The 16,523-nt window shown below is 45.3% G+C and overlaps 1 long non-coding RNA gene across 1 annotated transcript in view; it reads left to right on the top strand.

Moving 5' to 3' along the window:
* Nucleotides 1-1,902: 1,902 nt before the first annotated feature.
* LOC116541751 overlaps nt 1,903-16,523 on the top strand; it is a 21,113-nt gene continuing 6,492 nt past the window's right edge. Inside the window, exons 1-3 of the long non-coding RNA XR_004264929.1 lie at nt 1,903-1,915; nt 2,386-2,392; nt 14,307-14,308. This is a non-coding gene — a long non-coding RNA (uncharacterized LOC116541751). The remainder of the gene's footprint in view (nt 1,916-2,385; nt 2,393-14,306; nt 14,309-16,523) is intronic.

Below are 16,523 nucleotides of genomic sequence, written 5' to 3'. Positions count from 1 at the left end.
CTGGCTCCCTGAGGGTGTTCACACTTGGAAAGCAGCTTGGGTGGGGTCTGTGCTGGCTCCTGAGTGTTCACACCTTGGAAAGTGGGTTGGCTGGGGTCTGTGCTGGCTCCCAAGTGTTCACACTTGGAAAGCAGGTAGGGTGGGATCTATGCTGGCCCTCAGGTGTTGTTTACACTTGGAAAGCAGGTCGAGTGGGGTCCGTGCTGGCTCCCAAGTGTTCACACCTTGGAAAGCAGGTAGGGTGGGATCTATGCTGGCCCTCAGGTGTTTACACTTGGAAAGCAGGTCGGGTGGGGTCTGTGCTGGCTCCCGGGAGTTCACACCTTGGAAAGCTGCAGAGCTGACTTCAGGTTGTGCCCTTTCCAGTCCTCGCATCATTCCTCATCTACATAAAGCGTACGGGTGCAGGCCACACGTTGGAAAGCAGCACTTTGACATTGTCCCCTGGATTCTCACAGCCTCCCTCTCACAGGAGGGCACACGTGGACTCCGGCCCTGAGAACGTCTGAGCTCTCTCTCCTGCGTGTGCTCCTGTGGAAGAAATTCGGCCTCCAACTGCCCTCAGGAGAATGGAGATGCCCCAGTGCCGAGGCCAGAGCCAGTGCAAGAGGCCACAGAGGCCCTTTGACTCCTCCAGTGGGTTCCTGAAGTCACGTCCCTGCCCGTGGTGGAAGAAAGCTGAACTCCCACATCCACAGCCAGGCTGCCGTGCGGCTCAGGAAAAGGTGGGGTGCGCTGGCCTGACTGGCGGCCTCTGAATGTCCGGAGCCTTGTGGTGTCAGCTGGATGTTCAGAAACTCGCCTGCTTTGGGATAACACGGTGAGACCCTGGAGGCTGCGCCGCCTGAGATGATAACCTTGGGTTTGCAGGGGAGGTTTAAAGGCCTGCTGGGGCCAGCGGCTACCTCTCCACCCTCGGAGAAGAGCAGCCTGCCCCACGCTGGCTTCCTGCGGGACGCAACCTGTATTTTCACCCTAAACAGAAGCTGTCTTGTACATCTGCTCGCCAGCATAGAAATGAGTTGTTTCCCCCAAGTTTATTTTAGTTAATGGATTGAACTGTTCTTTTTTTTTAAACTGCATTGCTTTGAAACATCGCTGGACTTTCTCAGTCTTCCTGTTACCACATTTTTGACGTATTGTGATTGAAATGCTCTTTTAATGATGGTCAAAGCAGCTTCCAAACCCTCCTTCCCTGGCGAAGCTGCGAGGAAGGTGCGCAGGTGAGCTCCTGGTGTGCGCGGGCCGCTCCCCGTTGAAAGACGTGAAGGGAAGGAAACCTTTCGCTGTGCAGGTCACCAGCATTGAGCCGCTGTCCTCTGTCCTGCTGGGCATGGCCCACACCGCGCCAGCCCAGGCGCCCCAGCTTTCCATGACTGGGAGGAAACGCCGCGCTGCCCCACACAGATTTGAAATCTGCAATTTGGAAAACTGAACTCATCATCTTTGTTTTTTCCTCTTTTACTTTGCAATTCCTTCTTCTTCTTCGGTCAGCCACTCTCAAAATTTTGGAGTCATCATTGCTTCTTTCCTCTCTCTCCCCAGTTCAGTCCAAGGCCAAGTTCTGCAGTACCCAGAGGTGGCGTCATGAACATCTCCTCGGTGCCTTGGCGCGACGGCTTCTCCTGGATGAGCCGAAGATGGTCCTTCTTCAGAGTCGCCCGTGACGTGCTGCTTCTGCCTCAGAAATACCCGCGACGCGCCTGTTCTTCCTCAGAAATACCTGCAACATGCCGGTCCTGCCTCGGAAATACGTCCACCAGCACGCGATCTCGTGTTTATTGAAGGAAATCAGACGCAGCAGCAAACATGCTTCTGAGGCTCAGAAACGGACCCCTGGCCACTGTTCCGGTAAGTCTGCTCTGTGCTTCTGAACAGTGTGGAAAAGGTTCATGAGGGAGGCACAGGCAGCCCTGTGGTTCCTTCCATCCGGGCATCCAAAGCCTGGGCAGCTCCAGGCAGTTTTGAGAGGCTGTTGATAGGCTTATTCCAAAGCAAACAGCACTACAGCCCCAACAGGCCAATGATAGCACTGTGCAGTGCCTGCAGGCCCCGGGGGCACAGCCAGAAACTAGCCTGCCCTGGAGACAGGGGGCCTGGGGAGCACAGCCAGAGAGCTAGCCTGCCCCAGGACATGGGGCCCGGGAGACACATCCACAGAGCCAGCCTGCCCTGAGGACAGAGGGGGGCACAGTCACAGAGCCAGCCTGCCCCAGGACATGGGAGCCGGGGCCACAGCCACAGAGCCCAGCCTGCCCCAGGATGTGGGACTTAGGGGGGCACAGCCACAAAGCCAGCCTGCCCTGGGGATGCAGGGCCCAGGGGTCACAGCCACAGAAACCAGCCTGCCCTGGAGACACGGGGCCCGGGGACACAGCCACAGAGACAGCCTGTATGAACACAGCAGAACTTCCAATCAACCAGATAACCAGGCAGCCGCTGCAGCAATGTATGAACACAGCAGGGTGGCAGCTCTACCGTTGCCCCGACTCCCTGACCTGCACTGACACACACTCCAGTGACAGCTCAGGCCTTCCTAGAAAGGGCTGGTCCTGTAACATTTGTAGGTGAATTCTTGGATGTGAACCACACGCCCTTGGACACTGATATTTCCATAAAGAGAGAGTCAAATAGAAATATAAGCAACCTTGCAAAAGTTCTCAACGTGTGGAGAGATCTCTTACCTCCCCTTAAATATCGCTAATTTCTTTGCAACAGAGAACATATTTTATCTCTCTGATGTGAAGGACAAATTGGCAGGTAGTCTACAAATCTCATTTTAGAGACATGGAAATTGAGACCCAGAGAACGGCTGTTGTCTGGTTTGGAGAGAAAAAAAAAGAGCTAATACAGTCTGGAAAATGCATTTTAGAGAATGGTTGAAGATAAAAGAACATTACAAAGCCTGGCAGATGTTAACGTGTTATAAGCACACAAAAGAATTTAAAACTACAGTGATCTTTTCAAACATCATATGATTAATTTAATTCATATGGTGGTCATGAAAAGGAGATTATTTCAGAGTAATCTAAGATTTATACCAGCTGTGGGAGGCAGAATCCTCGTCCCCATCCGGGGCCCTGTGACTGTGTGACGCTCCATGGTAAGGGATTAAAGTTTCAGGGAGAGGAGGCAGCTACTCGGCCCACCTGGAAACCTGGAAATAGGGAGGGTGTCCTGGGTCATCTGGGTGCAACCCATGTAATCTCAAGGGCCCTTACATGGAAGCTGGCAGGAGAGGCCAAGGGACACTGGATGAGGGTGGGACAGGGCAGGCAGGGCCATCTGTGGCCTTAAGGATGGGAGGGGACCCACGGGGGGGTCCCAGAGGCTGCAAGGTAGGGAATGGCATCTCCCCAAAGCTGCTGGAAGGAGCCCAGCTCTCGCTGAGTGGACGCCACGTCGGACTCCTAATCCCCAGACTGTGAAATAGCAAACCTGTGTTCATTTGCGACAGCAGCCCCAGAATACTAATGCAGTCACTTATGCCAATAGATACATTTTCCTATTTCTCAGAAAATTCTATAATTTCTATAATTTCCTGTATAAGTACAGATTTTTCTGTACTGCTCAGGACACTGTCCTGATATGAAGCTATTGATAGATAGAAAATCAATAAATAGAAAAAGTTAAAATACTAGCTTTTTAACTAAAGGTAATAAGTCTGGTGAAAGTTTGTTCTTGGAAGAGAAGTTTGTCCTTAGCCTCCCCTGAGAGGCACACGTCATCTGGCTCTGTTGGACTGTCCACCATCTGAACCCCTCGGATCTGGGGAACCCCCTGCCTGCTGCCTGCCATGGGGCACACATCATCTGGCTGTGCTGGGCCATCTAGCATCTGAACCCCTCGGGTCTGGGGAATCCCCTGCCTCCTGCCTGCCGTGGGGCATACATCGTCTGGCTCTGCTGGGCAGTCCTGCATCTAAATCCCCTGGGGTCTGGAGAACCCCCTGCCTCCTGCATGGATGTCAGATGCCCACTCCTCCGCTTCTTAAAGCAAGGGTTCAGCTCTGCCAACAGCATGCTCATGATTTTATAATCAGGAGCCACTGGTTTTAAACAACAGCAACCGCGGAAAATTCTCTGTCTGCTTGATAGAGGATATAAAATCATGGGGCTTCTGGGCCAGGCATGTGGCAGGATCCGCTGGACGCCCACTATTCCCGGGGACAGCTCCTGGCTGGTTTTGTGGTTGGCCGTGGGGTGTGGGCTGAGACTGGAGCTGCTCCCATGCAGAAGGCTCTCCGGACACTCAACCCCTTTTCCGTTCACACCTCCAGATAAACGTTTCTGCAACTCCAATGGTGACACCCAACTGATGGACTGAAACGCATAGTGCGCCATCAATAACTGTGGGCCAGGCCAGTGCAGTGGCTCATACCTGTAATCCCAGCACTTTGGGAGGTGGAGGTGGGCAGATCACTGAAGCCAAGAGTTCGAGACCAGCCTGGCCAACATGGTGAAAATCGATCTCTACCAAAAATACAAAACTTAGCCAGTCATGGTGGCAGGTGCCTGTAATCCCAGCTACTCGGGAGGCTGAGGCAGGGAATCACTTGAACCTGGGAGGTTGCAGTGAGCTGAGATCACACCACTGCACTCCAGCCTGGGAGCCAGAGAGAGACCCTGTCTCAAAAAAATAAATAAATAAATAACTGTGGGTCAACACCAGGTGCAGTCTGGGGCTCCGCTGTTAAAAGCTCAGAAGCTGCATGACACCCCACACTCACGCCTTGAAGGCTCTCATGAACAGCACTCATAGTTGAGTGAATCACCCATCAAATCTTGGAGAGAGATGAAACCCAAACAGCCAGGTGCTCTCCAGAGACAGTGGCTGATATTTCTGGCTAGTGGCTGCCATGGTAGAAGGGTGCTGAGGTGTTCAGCTGCGAGGGCTGTGTGCCACACGGTGACACACTCTGCTCTTCACAATCACCTTCACTGGGTTTCTCTGCTAATGTCTAATGAGATTGTGAACCAAATTAAACAATGAAAGAGCCCATAAAGTCATCTTTTTCTAGATGAATCAGCTCAACTTGTGATTACCTGTTGAACCAGTTCAAACGAAATCCATCTTTTATTCCACTAAAACTCTTAAATCAAAACAAGAAATATTTCAGAAGCTGAAATCAGTCCATTCTTTGAGGCTCTGACTTACAGAACGAGCACTGTTACTGGCACACACACCGCAAGGCTGCATTCTCCGGACAAGGTGGAAACGGAGCCACCTGATGCACGGTGGCTGATGAAGGCGATATTAACACCTGTCTCCACGCCACAACCCTGCTGGTGAGGCTTTGGAGTTCTTGACCACATTCTGGTAGTGTCCAGAGATGGCTTCCTCCACATCACAGATGGATGTGGGAAGCCCCAGAATTAATGACTTGACCCAGAGGTCGTGGTGCATGGGAGGAAATGAGGCTTCGGGCAGTGGGGAGCTCTGTGGACTCAGTCCCTCCAGGTCCAGGCCTCTGTGGATAACTAAGAGCCCAGTTATCCTGCCTCCGGATAGAGTCTCACCGCTCTCCTGGTGCTTCTCACAGAGGGCATCTTGCGAAGGTAGAAAATGACACTGCATGCCCACTCGGCATTCCCAGGCTCAGCTGGCCCACCCCATCTTCCCCTCTTCTTCCCTGTCCTTCCTCTCTCTGCCCTCTCCTCTCTCCTGTGACCCTCAGCCTCCATCTCTGACCCTCCCTCTAGGACACCTGGTGCTCCAGGGCCTCTTCCCCAGGGCTCCCTCCTATCTCACAAAGACCTTCACAAATGTAACCACAAAGCGCCCGGGCCCAGCTAAGTGCCCTACTTGTCACAGGTCAATCCGTTTGCCCTCCATGCTCAGCAGCACACGCACCTGGAGGGCAGCACACCTGTTCGCCCATGCCTGGAGGCGCGTCTGTCATTCACGTCCCTCTGCTCTGGGTTGAGGCAGATACTGGACTATTTCAGTGCACACCATCAAAGTGGGGGTGAGGGGGCTTCGCAGCCTGAGCAGAGAGCAGGGCCAAGGGAGCCTCTGTCCTGTGTGTGCACATTCATGTGCTAACACATGTGCATATATGTGTGGTGTCACACATGTGCATGTATGTGTGTGGTGTGTAGGCTCCTGTGCACACTCACACGTGCATTTGTTTGTGTGGTGTGTGGGCTCATTTGTGCACAGTTACATGGGTGTATGTGTGTGGTGTGTGGACACCTGCTCACACATGTGCATTTGTGTGGGGTATGTGGGCTCATCTGTGCACGGTCACATGTATGTGTATGTGTGTGGTGTGTGGACGCCTCTGTGCTCACACATATACATATATGAATGTGGTGTGTGATGTGTGTGCTGACATGTGCATGCTCAGATGGGTGTGTGTGTGGTGCCTGTGTACATATGTGCATTTGTGTGGTGTGTGCACGCATGTGCATGTGTGTGTCCTCACGTGTGCATGTTTGTGTGTGATGTTGGGAAGTCAGGAGGGTGCTGCCTGTCTGAGGATGGATCAGGAAGGAAGTGGCCCTGGGAAAGGAGCCTCAGGACAAAGCCATCCATGACTGAGTGTCCTGTGTCCCCCGTGTGCACTGCCTGTGATTGAGTGTCCTGTGCCCCCACGTGCACTACCTGTGACTGAGTGTCCTGTGTCCCCACATGTACCGCCCATGACAGTGTCCTGTGTTCCCGTGTGCACCGCCCGTGACTGAGCATCCTGTGCCCCTATGTGCACCACCCGTGACTGTCCTGTGCCCCCACCTGCACCGCCCGTGACTGAGTGTCCTGTGTCCCCTGTGTGCACTGCCTGTGACTGACTGTCCTGTGCCCCCACGTGCACCACCTGTGACTGAGTGTTTTGTGCCCCACGTGCACCACCCATGACTGTCCTGTGTTCCCCACATGCACCGCCCATGACTGAGTGTCCTGTGCCCCCATATGCACCGTCCATGACTAATATAGAACTACTAGAAATTCATCAAATATATAGAAGAAGTAAGCAGCACTGACCAGTGAGATCTATTGAATTTTACAGAATACTCTATCCAATGACAGCAGAATACAGATTCTTTATATGCACTCACAGAACTTGTAACAAAATAGAACATATATCCTGGGCATAAAAGCAAACCTTGGGAAATGTTAAATAATTGAAATCACGCAGTATGTTCTCTGACCACAATGGAACAAATGAATAGCAGAATTAGAATCAATAGCAGAAAGAATGGGAAAACATCCAAGCACTTGAAATTAACAACGTACTTCTAAATAACCTATAGGTCAAATTGAAAGTTTTAAAAGAAATTTGAAATGCATAGAATTGAATAAAAATTAAAATAAACACACCAAAGTATGTGGGATATCACTAAAGCAATTCCAACAGAGAAATTTATAACACATAACATTTATATTAGAAAAGAATAAAGATCTCAAATCAATCATTTAGGTTCTTACCTCAAGAAATTAGAAAAGTCAAAGTAAATCCAAAAGAAGTAGAAAGGGGAAATAATAAATATTAAAGTAGAAATTAATTAAAAGGAAAATAAGAGAAAAAAATCAATGAGACAAAAAGCTAGGTCTTCACCCCCACACCCCCAAACGAAAACCAGTAAAATTGATGGACCTCTGACCAGGCTGAAAAAGATAAAGAGAAGGTACAAATCACCAAAATTAGGAATAAAATAGAGAATATTGCTACAGATCCTGGAGCCAGCCACAGACTAGGAGAAAGTACTTGCAGAAGTCACATTTGATAAAGGACTGTTAGCCAAAATACACAAAGAACTCTTAAAACTCAATAAAAAAAATAATCCAACTTAAAAATGGGCAAAAGGTCTGAATAGACACTTCACCAGATAAGATATACAGATGGCAAGTAAGCATATGAAAAGATACTCATCATCATATGTCACTAAGAAATCACAAAGTTTAAAAAAAAATGAGATAATGAGATACTACCACACCTATTGCAATGGCCAAAATCCAAAATACTGACAATACCAAATGCTGGCAGGTATATGGAGCAACAGGATCCTTCATTCACTGATGGTGGGAGAGGAAAATGTTGCTACTACTTTGAAAAGTAGTGTATTAGTCCATTTGCACACTGTTGATAAAGACATACCCAAGACTGGGAAGAAAAAGAGGTTTAATGGACTTACAGTTCCACACAGCTGGGGAGACCTCACAATCATGGTGAAAGGCAAGGAGGCGCAAGTCACATCTTACATGGACGGCGGTGGGCAAAGACAGAGTTTGTGCAGGGGGAACTCCTCTTTTTAAAACCATGAGATCTCTTGAAACTCATTCACTATCATGAGAACAATGCAGGAAAGACCCACCCCCATAATTCAATCACCTGCCACCGGGTTCCTCCCACAACACATGGGAATTATGGGAGTTACAATTCAAGATGACATACAGGTGGGGACACAGCCAAACCATTATCATGTGGCTTGGCAATTTCTTACAAAACTAAACATACTCTTACCATATGATCCAAAAATTGCAGTTCTTGGTATTTACCCAAAGAAGTTGAAAATTTTTCTACATAAAAATTTGTACACAGATGTTTGTAACATTTTTATTCATAATTCCCAAAACTTGGAAGTAACCAAGATGTCCTTCAGTGGGCAAATGGACAAATAAACTGTGGGACATCCAGGCAGTGGAATATGATTCAGTAGTAAAAAGAAATGAGTTATCAACCCATGAAAAGACATGGAAGAACTTTAAATGCATATTGCTAAGTGAAAGAAGCCAATCTGAAAAGGCTACATGCTGTAGGATACCAACTATAGAACATTCTGGAGAAGGCAAAACTATGAGTGAAGGTAAGTTTTTTAAAAGTCAGTGATAAAGAAAATGTGGATATCGGACTGGATAAAGAAAATGTGGCACATATACATCATTGAATACTATGCAGCCATAAAAAAGATGAGTTCAGGTACTTTGCAGAGACATGGATGATGCTGGAAACCATCATTTTCAGCAAACTGACACAAGAACAGAAAACCAAACATTGCATGTTCTCACTCATAAGTGGGAGTTGAACAATTAGAACACATGGACACAGAAAGGGGAAAATCACACGCCGGGTCCTGTTGGGGGTAGGGGGCTAGGATAGGGATAGCAAGGAGGTGGGGGTTGGGGAGGGATAGCATTAGGAGAAATACCTAATGTAGATGACGGGGTGATGGATGCAGCAAACCACCATGGCATGTGTATGCCTATGTAACAAACCTGCATGTTCTACACATGTACTCCAGAACTTAAAGTATTAGAAAAAAAAAATCAGTGCTTGCCAAGGCTGAGATGAGGGAGGGCTGAATAAGTGGAGCATGGAGGTTTTCTGGAGCAGTGGCACTACTGTGCATGATACTAAAATAATGGATCCATGGCATCATACATTTGTCCAAACCCATAGAATGTCCAAAACCAAGAGTGAACCCTAATGTAAACTGTGGATTTGGAGTGATAATGGTGTGATAATGTTGACTCTCCAAGTGTAATAAATGCACCCTCTGGTGGGGACACTGATGGTGGAGGAGGCTGTGCCTGTGTGGGGGCAGAGGGCATATGCGACAACTGTGCATTTTCTGCTCAACTTTGCCATAACTCTAAAATTGCCCTAAAAACTAGTATCTAAAGATAAAATGGTTCAGTAGAGGGATAGAGAATAGATACATGGATATGTGACAAAACAGGAATGTAAACTGTTAATCATAAAGTTAAGTGGTGGAAATGTGGGCTTTCACTGAAAAAAATCTGTAAATTCTTCTGTAGGTTTGAAATTTTTCATAATAAAATCCTGTGGAAAAATAAATGTTGATATCATGAGTTTCCGCCATCCAGGACATCCATGACATCCAGGTGGCAGAATCTGGAGCTCTGCATAGAAGTTGGCTCGGAGAAAAAATTTAGAAAGTGGCCAGCATGCATTTCATAGGATGCAAATTCAAATTTCTGCAGGAGCCCGGTGGTTAAGGACGGTGCTGACCTGGTCCTGACTCAGGCATCCAGACAGGGCGGCCCCTCCTCAGCTCCACTGGCGGCAATGGGGAGATGCTGGCCCGGTTTTGTCTGGTATGCTAATATTTACAAGAAAAGTGAAAAATCTGAATCTTAAACCTTTTGCTTCATAAATATTGGTAACATTTAAATATTAGTTTTAAAAAACGAACTATGTCTGAAGGCATTCTTGGGAGTGGTCTTTGGGGTTGGCAAGCCTCTTTCCTTACAAAATCTGCAGGGATGATCGCCCCACCAGCCACTTGGCTGAGGAGAGATGCCTGGGTTCCACCAGCCCCTCACTCAGGAGAGCTGCCTGGGTCCAACAGGTCACTCACTCAGGAGAATTGCCCGGGTCTCACTGGCCACTCAGGAGAGCTGCCGAGTCACATACTGTTTTCTGACAGCATTGAACCCACTCTCCAGGGCATCCAGCTGTTTACAGAGTTGCTGGAAGATACACCGTTTTAAATGGATTCTTCATCCCACGGGCAGTCATTACTAGGATGGAATATTGTGGGATTCCTCTTTCCTGGCATATCTGGAAACCTTTGAAATACAGAACATAACCACCAACTAGAAAATTACCAGGAAATACATACTGCTTCCCAAATAGTTCAAACACTGAGTGAGTTCCTTGCAGTGGATACTGATGATTCCTAGGCAGTCTCTAATGCAGGTGATTCCTAGACAGTCTCTAAGCCCAAGCGACTCCCCTGGGCAGTCTCTACCCGCAGGCGACTCCCCTGGGCAGTCTCTACCCGCAGGCGACTCCCCTGGGCAGTGTCTAACCCCAAGCGACTTCCGAGCAGTCTCTACTGCAGGTGACTCCTGGGCAGTCTCTACTGCAGGCCTGCTGTGCCACCATGTCAGCATTTCACCCTTTTCTGAAGTAGCCATGCAAGAACTGGAGAGGTCTTCAGGAACTGCTGGAGGGGCCTAACCAAGGAAGGGTGACAGTGTGGTCCTCCCTTGTTCAGAGTGTGCTCAAGTCCACACATGACTTCAAAAGATGCTGCAAAACCATGGATTGAAGCTAAAACTAACAACGCAAGCCCAAGACTTCAGCCAAAAATGAAAAGAAAGAAAGAAATGGAAGCACAATGCTGCTTCAGTCTATTTTAGTTTGGGCTAGGAAAATCATTCATCAATCCCTCAAGACATTTTATCTGTGGGCAAGAAAATAACACCTTTCATAAACAAACTCATTTACAAGGAAAGAAGTGTAAAGCCAGAGGGTGGAAGCATTGTTAAATGATTCCGTTGCTGAGGGCAGCATGTGACCTGGGATAGACACAGCAGCAGAAAGGCAGGAAACAGAAGAAAATCTGTTGTGGCTGGGAGGAGAGGTTCGCTCAGAGTCTTGGCATCAGGACACCCTGGCCTCGTGGAAAGGTGTCAAGCCCTGCACCACCCAGCACCGTTCTCTTTTTTCAAATGGGCTAGAAAAGGGAAGCCTGACAGGAGCAGTCTCTGGGCACCCATGGCTGTATCTGAAGGCACTGAATTAGCACAATCATCCTGTGCATTTTCCAAACAGAGGCAGATTTCAACCACTCCAGATTATGATGTTCTAAATTTAAGTTCAATTTTATATTTGAAAAATACACATTCCATTCTTGAGAAAAAAGAAGGTAACTGTATGTAAACATAACTGTGCAATGTTTCCTAAAGGGCTATGAAACATGGTTTCATTCTGGTAAAGATGACTTATGTTTTTGTGACTTTACTCTTCCTAATAAAATGTTTTCACTTAAAAACAATAGCAACAATAACGACAAACAAAAATAAAAACCACAATGTGTCACCTATTTTAAAAGTTCTCATCTACACAGTTAGATACTATGGAAATATAATTTTCTCACTTCTATTTAAATCAAAGACCACAGCTTCCCACCTTAAGTGAAAACAGAAGAACAAAGTAAACTCAAAAGTAATGAGAAGAAAGGAAATAATAAAAATCAGAGCAGAAAACAAGAAAATAGCAAATGAAATAGAAAAATCAATGAACCAAAATCTTGTTCATTAAAAGTATCAATAAAATTGATAGACCTTCAGCCAGATTAATCAGAAAAGACAGGAAAGGAAGACATAGTTACCAATATCAGGAATGAGAGAGGTGACATTATTACGGATTCCACAGATATTAAAAGATGAGAAGTGAATAATGTGAACAACTTTATGACAAACTCAATAGCTTAGATGAAATGAAGGAATTCCTTGAAAAATTTAAGCTATCAATGTTTAACTCAAGTAGAAAATGATAACTTGAATTATCCTCATATCGAATATATTTAACTTACAGTTTAAAACCTTTTCACAAAGAAAATTCCATATCCATATTGCTTCGCTCATGAACTCTACCAAACATTTGAGGTAAAAATAATACCAATTCCACATAAACTTTTTCAGAAAATTGAGGAATAGAGAAATCTTTCCAATTCTATGAGGCCTGCATTACACTGATACTAAAATCAGACAGGCACTTCAGAAGAAAAGAAAACCGCAGCCCAGTCTCTCATTAACATAGACACAAAAATCCTTAACAAAATAATTGTAAATCAAATGCAGCAATATAAAAAAAGAATAGTACAGTATGACAAAACTGGGCTTATCTTCAAAAACGCAAGGTTGGTTTAACATTCATAAATCCATTAATATAAATCATCATATTAACAAAAATATGGCTACCTCAATAAGCACCAAAAAAATTGGAAAATAAAATCCTGCATGCATTTCTGATAATTCTTCAGCAACCAATAAATGGAACTCCTCCAATTTGATGAAGAACATCTGTCAAAAACATAAGCTAATATCCTAATTAATGGTGAAATACTGAGTGCCTTCTCTTTCAGATCAGGAACAAGATGGAGGTCACCTTCTCTACTTTGGTCCCACATTGTATTAAGGGTTCTCACCATCACAATACATCAAAGTAAAAAAATAAACCAAATGCTATTATCCCAAGGTAGAAAATCTGACAGAATCTATTCTAAAAGTGATTATAAGCAACTGGTAAAAATTTTTTAAAGTGCAGGATACAGATAAATGCACGTGTTTCCTCTGTTTTTGTCCTGGAAACCATTTCTCTCTCACTTTTGCAGGATAATTCTCTAGATGCAAAGTTCTTTACTGATGGTTTTTCTTTCAGGCTTTAAACATTTCACTCCATTCTCTTCTTAGTTGCATGGTTCCTGATGTCTGATGTCATTATTAATATTGTTCCTCCACACATAAAGTGCTTTTTCCCTAACTCCTTTCAAGGTCCTCTTTTCGTCTTTGGTTTTCTGCAGTTTGAATATAACATGCCTAAGCGTTGACCAAGTCTCTTGGTACTTATCCACTTGGTATGTATTCCTTAAGCTTCCTTGATTTGTAGTCTTGTTTTTCCTATTAATTTTGGAACGTTTTCAGCTACTACTTTACAACTTGCTCCTCATCCTTTCTTGCTCCTCCTGGTATTCCCAAACATGCAGATTACATCTTTTGTAATTGTGCCACAAATCTTTGATACCATTCTGCCTTTTTCATTCTTTTTTTTACTTTGCGCTTCGAGTGGTTTCTACTGACCTGAATTGAAGTTCACTGATGCTTTTCTCAGCCATGCGTAGTCTGCTAAAAGCCAGTCAAAGGCATTCTCCATTTCTGTTACAGTGCTATTTATTTCTTTTGATTCTTAGAATTTCCATTTCTCTACCTACATTACCCAACTGTTCTTGCCCATTGTTCACTTTTCCCACTTGAGCCCTTAGCATACGCATCATGGTTGTTTTTAATTCGTGTCTGCCAATTCCAAAGTCTCTGCCATATCCGAGTCTGGTCTGATGCTCTGTCTCTTCAGATCGTGTTTTGACCTTTGGTGTGCCTTCTCATCGTCAACTGAAAGCTAAACACGGCATACTGAGCAGAAGGCACTGAGGTAAGCAGGCTTTTGGTGTGAGGTTTTAGCCTCTGTCTAGGAGGGAGGCTGGGCTCATTGTCTGCTGCAGCTGCAGGAATCAGAGGCTTCAATATCCTCCGGTGTCTTTGCTTCTGTCTCCCCTATTGTCTTGGATTTCCCTTGAAATTTCTTCTTAAGTTGAGTCGGAGCTCTGGCCCCCTTGGCTGTCCTTATTCAGGAGCTCTGTGGTTGTGAGGCCAGGTGGAAGAGGAGTAGGGAGGAAAGGGGAGAGGAAGGGAGGGGACTGTGGTGCCATGATTTGGTCTCATGTTTTCAGGGGGCCTGCACACTGTGGCTGTAACCTCCACAAGTGACTCTCAAGATACTGCCCCTGAGACAGGAAGGCTGAGAGGCTGGAGCCGAGTGATTTCTCCCAAGTCAGTCGTGCTGGTGAAGGCCTTGCCCTTGCAGAGAGGGGTCTGTAGTGAGAAAGCTCTGGCTGGCTTCACGGTCACCTTCCCTCCCCTCACCACACTGGAGGGGATCTTTCTCCCATCTTCACCATGGGAACGTGGTGGTGCTCCTGGAAGTAGAACCCATGAAATTGAGGCAACCAGCAGGCCAGACATCTGGGAGCCTTCAGTCCAGTCAGCTCCAGCCTCCATCAATGCCTCCATGGCCTCATTTGGGGCCCCTAGCCATTTCAGTCTCCAGCAGCTGCTCTTCCAGAAGCCATCATTCCCTGTATCTGCCTGTTTCTCCAGTTTTGATGTCAGCAGTTTGCCCTATGACCGCAACTCTCTGCTGTGATCTAGGAAAAATCACTGTTTTCTGTTTTTCGCCTTTTTATGGTGAGGGCGGGAGAGACTACTTCCAAGCTCTTTTACATGTTGGAATGGAAACGAGAGGTCTCCAGAACAGCCACATTGGAAAATGGTATGGCAGGTTCTCGGAGTTAAAAATTATCATTTACAGAAATTCACCCAGGAACATGAAAATATGTCAACACAGAGACTTGTGCACAAGTGTGCATTATCAGCTTTATTTGAAATGGCCAAAAACTGGAAACAATCTGAATGTCCATCAGCAGGTAAACAGATAAATGTGGTATGTCCACACAAAATCCTACTCAGCAATGAGAACAAATATATTGGTACATACAATAAAATTAATCTTTCAAAATAATCTTTCTGAGTGAAAGAAACCAAAATATACATACCATATAATTGCATTTATATAAAATTATAGAAAATGAGAATTAATCCCTAGTGACAGAAGGTAAACCAGTGTTTCCCCAAGGTTGGAGTTGGGGTAAGGAGGGGCAGTATGAGGAACATGGAGGGGCCCAAGTGACTTCCTCGGGGGATTGTGCATGATTTCGGTTGTGGGGATGATTTCATGATAAATGCCTGTCAAAGGAAATCACGTTTTATACCTTAAATATGTCTGGTGTGTCTCTTAAACCAGAATAAAGCTGTTTCAAAAGAGAGGAAAACTAAAATTAGCTCCTTCTGACAGGAAGTGGTTAGGACATATACAATTAATTTTATTACTGAAAAAGGAGGAAAATAAAGTTTATCAGTAGAACATTTTTATATTATGGAGCTAGAAAACTCTATAATACCTCAGGAGCTAGAAAACTTTTGTAATACATATGCGTTACAGAAAATGATTACATGTTTAGCCAATATTCTAGAACTTATCTCCACCTATGCAATGAAATGCTGTTTTCCCAAAACACACACCAAGAATAAAAATTCTTATTCCAATATGTGGCCATTGCTCAATAACCATTTTTGGACTGTCTCATGGATTTGAAATGATTTTCAGTCCCAGTTTATGAGCACCATTAGAAAACTACTTTTATTATTTTATGCTCAAACCTGGCAAATGAAATCCTTATTACATTTCCTTCTTTAAAGCTGGGATTTCCAAAATGTATTTGAAAGCAGACCAGTTTTGACACAGTGTAACTCATTGCCTTTCAACAACTTCCTTAGCGACCATTTTCTGAAGAACATTATCTTGGAGCAAAATTGGCTTTGAGTTTCCTCCTATGAAATGTGCACAATGCCTGAAAATCAGACAGCATAGAATAATAAAACTACATGTTTGTGAATGGAAAAAGTACTAAGATGTGAAGCAAATAAAATATGGCCCCTCAATGATGAGTTTAAAACTGATGCTGTCAAAAAATATTGGTATAAATGCCCCCATCTTATCAGCATGCGCTTTATCCATCTTTGGAATAACACATGCTTTCTCTTTAGAATATCTTATATTACTCTTTTAATTATATAATATTAGGTACATTGAAGAAACAGTATTTAAAAATTCCTTCAAATTATAAAGTATTATAAAGTGTGAATACTCAGATTGCTTGAGTCCTGGAGTTCAAGACCAGCCTGGGCAACACAGCAAAACCCTGTCTCTACAAAAACAAACAAAAATTAGCCAGGTGTGGTGGCACACATCTGTGGTCCTAGCAACTAGGAAGGCTGATATGGGAGGATCGATTGAGCCCAGGAGATCGAGGCTTCAGTGAGCTGTGACTGGGTCAGTGCATTCCAGCCTGGGTGACAGAGTAAGACACTATCTCCAAAAAAAAAAATAATAAAAAACCACATCTGACTTAAGAACCAAACACTGCCAATTCTCC

The sequence above is a fragment of the Sapajus apella genome, unplaced genomic scaffold (genome assembly GCF_009761245.1).
Source record: "Sapajus apella isolate SASKATOON/1434 unplaced genomic scaffold, GSC_monkey_1.0 scaffold155, whole genome shotgun sequence".
In the NCBI taxonomy this organism is placed as follows: Eukaryota; Metazoa; Chordata; class Mammalia; order Primates; family Cebidae; genus Sapajus; species Sapajus apella.
The sequence above is the reverse complement of the archived record's forward strand: the minus strand, read 5'-3'. Positions and strand labels throughout refer to the sequence as shown.